At 35.3% G+C, this 9125-nt stretch overlaps 1 non-coding gene across 1 annotated transcript; it reads right to left on the bottom strand.

Annotated features, from left to right (window-relative positions):
* Positions 1 to 2933: 2933 nt before the first annotated feature.
* Positions 2934 to 3096, bottom strand: LOC112630907. The gene has a single exon (XR_003121029.1). It is a non-coding gene; the product is annotated as a U1 spliceosomal RNA (small nuclear RNA).
* Positions 3097 to 9125: the final 6029 nt, after the last annotated feature.

The following is a 9125-nucleotide window of genomic DNA, read 5'->3' on the forward strand; positions in this document are numbered from 1 at the left end:
TTACTTGATAATATGTATTGCTCACGATTTCTGTGTCTTTCCTGATATTTTTGTCTGCTAATTTTTATCCATTATTGACAGAGGGAATTTGAAATCTTCAACAATAATTGTGGATTTAAGAAAATTGTATTTTTTGTATTTTCAGTTTTTGATGTATTTTGAAGTGCCTTTAAGTGAATACATTTTTAGAATATTTATCTCTTCTGGATTAAGTGACCCCTTAATCTTATACAATTACCTGCTTTTTCCTTGGTTTTATACAGTTATAGATATAGATATTGATACTATATACTAATATTATAGCTGATATTGATACAGTCAAGCTTGTTTGTGTATATGTGTGTATACCTGCAAAATACAACTTTGTTATTTATTCAACCTATATGTGTCTTTGTATTCAATGTCAATTTTTCTTTTAGATAGTGTATAGTTTGGTCATTCTGTTTTCTTTTTGTTTTTTTTTTTTGGTAATTGTGTTTAATCTGTCTAACTTTGCCTTTTAATTGGTATACTTATATCATTTACATTTAATGTGATTGATTATATACATGTCTTCAAATCTGCCAGCTTTTCATTCATTTTTTGTCTTATCTATTTTTGGGTTCTTAGTTTTTCTCCTTTTCTGCTTTGTTTTGCATGAATTACATATTTTTCCATGATTTTGTTTGATCCTCTTTATTACTTTTTTTCCCCTATAGTTTACATATATATATAATTTTTAACTTCTAGCAAGCTACCTTTTAATATTAGTCTGTCACTCTATACATACTATAAGAACATCATAACAGTACACTTTCATTTTCCATGTCTGGTCTTTGTGCTATTGTCATGTATTTTATTTTAACAAATGTTACAAACTTGGCAATGCATTGTTACTGTTTTTGCTTTAAACAGCCAATAATATTTTAATGAGCTTTAAAAGTAATACAATGAAATTTACCAACATATTTACCATTTCTGGCACTCTTCGTTCCTCTTCATGGATCCAAACATCTAGTTGATATGATTCTTTTTTTCTCATGAATGACTCCCTTCTACATTTTATATTATAGTGCTTATCTGTTGTTAATGGAGTCTCTCAGCTTTTATAGACCTGTAAAAATTTTCAATCCATTTTCTTTTTGGAAGATATTTTCACTGGGTATAGAATTCTAAGTTGACAGTTTTTTTTATGGAGTATTTTAACAATGTTGCTTTACTGTGTTCTGGCTTGTGTTTCTGTTTAGAAGTCTGTCATGGTCATTACCTTCGTTGTTTGGTGTGTAATGTGTCTTTTGTTTTCCAGTGGCTGGTTTTAAGTTTTTTTTTCTGTGTCACTGCTTTGCTACAGTTGGGCTATGATTTGTCTTCTTGTGATTTTCTTTGTTTCTTCTATTTGGGGTTTTTTGAGCTTCTTGGATCTGTAGAATTATAATTTTTATAAAATTATTGGAACTTTAGCAATTCTTTCAAAAAAATTTTTTTTGACTCACTACTCTTTCTATTCTGGAATTCAATTCCATGCTCATTACACTGTTCGAGATTGCTGATAACTCGCTGTTGTTCTGTTTATTTTTAAAGTCTTTTTTCCCTCTATTTTATTTTGGATACCCTATCCTATCATGTCTTTCAGTTTATTATTTGATTTTCTTTTGCAGTGTCTAATCTGTCAGTCAGTGCACTTTTATGTCAAACATTGCAGTTTCATTTCAGTTCAATTTTTCTAATCTTCTACTTTTAATTCTATTCATACTTCTTGAACAAATTGAGTTGTATTTATAATTGCTGTTTTAACACCCTTGTCCACTAATTCTATTATCTTTGTTGTTTCTTTGATTTCTTTGTTATTGGCTTTTTGTTATGCTTCATATTTTTCTCGTTATTTTCATGACTATTAATGTTTAATTGTATACCAGTTATGAATTTTAGATGATAAATCTTGTTTTGCTGCTTTAAATGGTTTTGGTCTATGTTCCAGGGCATAACTAAACTACTTTAAAGTTTGTTTTTAAGTTTTGTTATGTGGGTCCAGAGCAGCTTTTAAGTTAGGACTAATTTGTCTCATCTCCTAAGGCAAAACACATTTGACGGCTCTAACACAAACATTGGCAAATTTTTTCTCTAGAAGACCAGATAATAAATATTTTATACTTTGTTGGCCAAATGGCCTTTGTTGAAATGGTTTAATTTTGCTATTGCAGCACAAAATCAGTCATAGATCATACGTAAACAGATGAGTATGGCTACGTTCCAATTTGGCCTGTGGGCCATGTTTTACTGACTCCTGCTTTACTTAATGCTAAGCATTAGGAGAGCTTTCCATTGTAGCTGTTGAGGGCATGAACTAGTTCCATCTTTTAGTGAGACTTGGAGATCATTCATTCTCCCTGCTCCTTTCTAATGCTACTTGCTTTAGCTTTAGGACTTATTTTACATGCATATGCTGATCAGTATTCGGCTAAAGTCTTTGAGGAAACCCTCTGATAATCTCTGGTGTTCATTCTCTTCTCTTCAGTAATCTGCCTCATGAATTGACAATTCTTAACCGCCTTCTTCTTATTTCTTCTTCTTTCCTCTTCTTTCTTCTTCTTTCTTCTTTCTCCTTTCTTTCCTCTTTCCTCTTTCTTCTTTCTTCTTTCTTCTTCTTCTTCAGAGTCTTGCTCTGTCACCCAGGCTGGAGTGCAGTGGCATGATCTCGGCTCACTGCAACCTCCACCTCCCAGGTTCAAGCAATTCTCCTGGCTCAGCCTCCTGAGTAGCTAGGACCACAGACGTGCACCACCATGCCCAGCTAATTTTTGTATTTTTAGTAGAGACAGAGTTTCACTATACTGGCCAGGCTGGTCTTGAACTCCTGACCTCAGGTGATCCACCTGATTCAGCCTCCCAAAGGGCTGGGATTACAGGTGTGAGCTACCAAGCCTGGCCTGGACCTGTTCTTCAACCATGAAGACCAGGGGAAAGCGCAAACACAGTCCCCCACTACCACAAATTATGCAGTTGAATTTCCCACATTTGGGGAAATTGCAGGGGTCAGCACATCTGGAGTGCAATGGATGAGCCTCATGCTGGGAAAACCACCTTCATGATCATGGTATCTCCCCTGCCAGTAAGTATGAATTCTTAGCCTTCTTAAATCCTGATATCTGCCTCTTCAACTCAGGGAAAACGCCCAGGTCCTACTTGGTTTGATCTGTTTGATGCTGCATACTCTCTCCAGGCAGTAAGCTAGAGCAATCTTAGGACTCTTTTACTTTGATTTCTGATTCTTGGGGATCACTGCCATTATTTACTTGTTTTTCAATGTTGGAAAACTACTCTTTCCTATATTTTGTCTGCTTTTTCCCTGTTATTTCAAAGTACGTATAAATTTAGTCCCTGTTATTCCATCACGACTAGGCACATATCCCCTCTGTTTTAAAAAGTACTTTTTAAGTACTGTTTATCTATTATAAAGTCTCAATGATTATCTGTATTCTCTACCATGATTCCATGGGAATGAATTTTAACATTTAAAAATAGGTTTTTCTGATTTCCCTTTTGTATATTTTACTTATAAAAATAATTATTACATCCATGTAAACACTTGAACTTAAGCAGTTTTTCACTATGGTAAACATTTGTTAAAATAAAGTTTCTGAATTTTCCAACATCGTTCCCTCTAGGCTTATAAAACCTTTTCACCTGTAAATGGGAAATTTTTTGCCTTGTTTTTACCTCTCACTTTTTTTCCACTAGCCCATCATCTGAAAACTTATTATGCTAATACTACTCTTGATACCTACAATTTCCTTTTCATATTAATGGATTTTCATTAAGTGACGGGTTGTATTATCCCCGATTGTGTAAAGCAGTATTTTCTTGTCAAATTTTAGCTTTAGACTGAGAGGGTGGGAAGCTGAGAGGGTTTTGGCACAGCTTATACCTTATATTAATAATATAATTTCAAAATTAAAATACAAGTGGCAATGGTTAGAAATCTAAGAGACAAGATGATGAGTCAGGCTGGTGTTATAATGTGGGCTTCCACACAGGGGTGAGAGCAATTATAGTGTCTGGGCAGTTAAACATCAAGACACTCTTAGCTGGATGACAGAACAAAGTTGTGGTTGGGGCTCTTGGTTTTAGTCTGATTCCATCTGTACTAGATCAAGTAGGACTCAGATATTTGTAAATGTGGATCATACCTTCTGTTGTTCACACTTCTGATGTTCTGGGCCCTCCTTTTCGCATCTCTTTTGTTATTCAGCTGAGATATGACATGAAAGGGAAAGGGATGGGATGTGTCTTCCCATCAGGAAGAAAATAGAATCAGCTATTCTGAGCATTTTAAACCTTTGGGGTTACAAGAGGCATCTCAGTTGCTACATCAACTGAACACTTCATTCAATCAATGTTTACCAAGTATATCGAGCCTCCATATCCACGAGTTTTGCATCTGAGGATTCAAACAACTGAGGATCAAAAATAAAGAAAAAGTAAATAAATACATATACAATGATAAAAATAATACAATTAGAAACAATAAAGCATAACAATGATTTGCATAACATTTACATTGTTTTAAGTATTATAGGTAGCCTATTGATGATTTAAAGTATAGAGGAAGATGTTTGTAGGTTATATGTTTGTAGGTTTATGGAAGATGCTTGAGCATCCACAGATTTTTCTCTCTGCGGGGGTCCTGAATGCAATCCTCCATGGATACAAAGGGACACCTGTACCTGTTATTTGCTAAATACTGAGACTATAATTGTTATTACACGTCTTCTAACTTTATAAATGTTAGCTCCTGGTTAGGAAGATTGATGTATAAGTAGGTAACTTTACTTATTAGCTGTAGTATTAGGGGTACATGTGAGATGCTCAGGAGCCCCCTTGAACAATTAGCAAGCCTTGTTGTGACTTTAGTAAATGCATTATCTTTGATGCTGAGAATCTTCATTGTGTCAATATACTCCTATCTCTACTGATTACCCATTATCTGTAATTTACTCATAGACAAGGACATGATGCTATTTTGTTCTTAAGTAACCAATTTTCTTCTTATTTTTGACATTATAGATTAAATCACTATATTACTTTTCCTTGACTCTAAATATATTTTGGAAGTAGCACCATTTAAATATAATTTTGATATTCTACTTTTTGAGTCGCTGAGAAAAAATATTTCCAATTATGCTTAGCCCTGGAGAACTGATTGTCATTATTAGCAATCTTGCAGCATGAGAGAGATTTTTTTCTTATTTAATTCCTAGTCATCTAAAGGAGACAGATGTTGATTTAGCAGGCAAATAACACCAAATAATTTCAGGCCTGGTGTCAGGCAGTTTTTTCTGTTGTCAGCTTATGAACTGGTGTGATCCTTCCTCCACTCCCAACTTCTTTTTCTCTTTTTGGGCACATTAGATTAAGTTAATCTGCCTCCTCCTGAGGCACAGAAAGGAAAAAGCCAACTGTATCCAGTTGACAGAATTCATATGAAGGCATTAGGATACTTGAGCAGAGTTTCTAACAGGGAAAAATCTCAAGACGTTTATGTTTGCAAGTATCTTTGGAAGCCCAGTACCACAGAAATTTGAGGGTAAAAGGATATGTCCAGGTTTCTTCCAGACTGGTAGTTTTAGAGTACCTATCTGAATTTAAAAATCTGAATTAATAATTACTTCGAGGGAATGAGTATGTGCTACAAAAAGAACACTTGGATTGCTGTGGGGAATCAGATTATCATTCATCCTAGTATTTGTTTTTTAATAACCTTCCTAAAACGTATCTGTTGGGTGTCACTCCTCACACCAGGCTTAGCTGGGATGCATACTGGGCAGTGTACAATCAGACAAATGAGAGAAGAAATGGACTCAGCTGTGCTGCTGGCACCACATGGGCAACCAGAGTCAGGCATGCTCTGTGTGGTGTCAGCTGGCATCCATATTTGGGAAGGCTTACTCCAGCAGGTTGAATTAGCATTGAGATACAGGGAACAGGGGCCAATGGCCAGCAACTGAAGGTATTTGGGAGCAAGACCAGCTCTTCAGGAGGATTTCAAGAATGTAGAACTAGATAAGCTGGAGTCAGGGAATGAAAAGCGCAGTATCCAAGGTGGGATCAGTGGACTGGGAACTTGGGCTAGGGGAAGGCTATTTGTGTATAATAGGGAGGTTGGGGGAGGGAAGAATGCACAAATAGGAACAGAGCTCGCTTAGACATACTAGATACCATTTGATGAGCATGAGGCTACTTTCAATTGCTGCTGCTGATGTACTATCCTTATAGTTTAATTTGGGCTTAGAGACTAACCAGGGGTAGGCCTGCAAAGGTGAAGGTAAGGCAGCCCAAAGTTGACTTTAGGTCTTATTCTAGCATCTAATTTCCCTCATATTCATTATCCTCACTCCTTTTACATTTTCTATTTCTTGCTTGGATTACATTTTGCTGGTAACAGTTGGCCGTGAAAAGTATAATTTAAACTCTTCCCATTTGGAGTGTTTCTCCACACATCTCTTTTCAAGACCTGCCGAGGGCTAATTTTCCAATCTTGTTTCTTCTAAGTCCCTAAAGTCCAGCTAAACCATTGGTCACTGTGCTTGAGTCACATACTTCTGGCCATCTCTGCGACTTCAAGATGTGCTTAAATTTTTTCTTTTATATCACTTTATTTGCTGACAGAATGCTAACTTTTTGGCTTTGTAGGTCAAACAACCCCAGGATATGATGGGCAGCTCAAGTCGCATGGTGATTTAAAAGCCCACGACTAAGCATTCCTTCTCTACCAGGGCCCAGTAGTAAGCCAGAAGCTGTTTCTCAAAAAAAAAAAAAAAAAAAAAAAAAAAAAAAAAAAAAAAAAAAAAAAATCCGTAAAGGATGGTATAGTTTTGCTTCAAAATTCTAAAAATCTGCAGTGTGATTCACCTAGAGATTCTTGCCAAATGCCTATCTGCCCCAGACATTTCAAGCACCATCAGGTCTGCTGGGTCGTACAGCCTGACTGACAGAACAGCTTGCTTGACAGCTGGACAGGTGCAGAGCCTTTTCTTATTCTGCTCCCCACTCAGTATGCTGACAACAACAAAAAAATCTGGGTTTGGGCTTGTGGCCAAAACTGATCTTTTAAAATTCAGTAGGCTATGAAATACCTCATGAAGCCTTTAGAAAAATAGCTAATAGTTTTTCCTTGCCAATGAAATAAATTGGTTTTTTTCCCCTGAGAACTTGGAGAGTTATGTTTTTATTATTTTCTATGTTTTTTTGAGTTTGCTACCAACTGAAACCCTTGGAGCATTTTTTTAAGATGTCATTAGGCCTGTATAGTAATCCTAACCAAGGGCAAGTGTTTAATCCTTTAAATTTGTTGAATTATTGCATAAGCAAAGAATCAGCCAATAAATACTTAGGAGACAAATGTTCATATTGCACAAATAGGTAGGATATATGGATTCAAAATATATAGAATGGTTTATATAAATACTGATACCCTTAGATACCTAAAGAAATAATTCAGTTTTTGAAAATTTATAATTTGTGTTCTGTTATACAGAATGGATGTGAAAGATTGTTTATATATTTTAGATTTTATTTTTGGTTTTAGATTTACAAAAAAATGTGCCAAGATAGTACAAAGAGTTTCCATACCCCACATACTGTTTCTTCTCTTATTAGTACCTGTCCGTACTATAGTACATTTGTTACAGCTAGTGAACAGATGAGGATACATTATTCCTAACTGATGTTCAGATTTTCAAAGATTTACTTAGGGTTTTTTTTTTTTAAGCTAATGTTGCTTTTTTGTTACAAAATCCCATCCGGAATACAACATTACATTTAGTCATCTTGTCTCCTTTGTCTGTCTTGGCTGTGACAGTTTCTTTGTTTCTGATAACCTTGAAAGTTTTGAGACATCCTGTTCATGAATTTGGTAAAATGTCTATCAGTTGGAATTTGTCTGATATCTTTCTCATAATTAGATTGAGATTCTGTGTTCTTGGGAGGAATACCAGAGAGGTAAAGTGCCATTTTTGTCATATCAAGTTCAAGGATATATACCATCAACAAGACTTATCTCTATCATATTAACCTTGATTATTGGGCTGAGACAGTGATTGTCAGATTTCTCTACTCTGACATTGTTCCTTCTCCCTGTTGCTCTACTCTACTCCTGGGGAGGAAGTCACTCTGCAGAGCCCACAGGTAAGGCATGGAGAGTTATACTTCCCACTTGAGGGTGGAGGATCTACATAAATTATCTGGAATTCTGCATGAAAGATGTGTCTCTTCTCTTTCCATTTATTTAAAATAAATTCATAATTCAATTATTTAAATGAGTATGTATTCATGAATATTTATACTTTGGGTTATAATCTAATACCATATTTTGTTCAAATTGTCTCAGCGTTGGCCATTGTTGGCCTTTGTGTTCCATTGATATACCATAGTCATTATGGGTTCTTTTGAGTACTTCCTTGCTTTCTGTCCCTGCAAGATGCACTGGTCTCATCTTGTGTATTTCCTGCCTCAGTCCTAAAATCAACCCTTTTTCCAAGGAGTCTTGGTAATAGAGGATGGTATTTTTGTTGGAGAATGGTATTGGAAACCAAGATCTGGATTCTAAGTGTACTCATTACTATTTGGGTGTCATTACTTTTAGGTCTTCTTGGCTGACAAAGCAAGAACATACATGTGTGCATACTATCCTGGTGCGTGCGCTGTTTCTCTCTCTCTCTATATATATATATATATTTATATATATTGCTGTATGCAATCATTTGCATTTATATTAAGCTAAACATGAGCTTTTACTAATGTCTCTATACCTTGCTTATCTGTAAATACCCATTCCAAAATATGAGAAACTTGACTTCTACCTTCTATCATAAATTCACTTAATTGTTCTATTCCAGTATATGTATATAATGGTTTAGAATTGTTAACCATGGGAAATAACTTATCAACTGGAGTGCAGTGCTTCTGCACAATTTCCTTTGCTTTACTCTTACTTACTCGGGTCAGCACTTTCCCCCCATTACCATCAATGAGATTATTTTATATATTTGTAGTAAAATTGATTCTTTTGTGACTGTCTACTTCTATCATAGGATTCTTCAACATCCTAAATGATTTTTAAATTTTTACATACATTAAGGTTCAATCTC

Source organism: Theropithecus gelada, chromosome 8 (assembly GCF_003255815.1).
Source record: "Theropithecus gelada isolate Dixy chromosome 8, Tgel_1.0, whole genome shotgun sequence".
NCBI classification, from domain to species: Eukaryota; Metazoa; Chordata; class Mammalia; order Primates; family Cercopithecidae; genus Theropithecus; species Theropithecus gelada.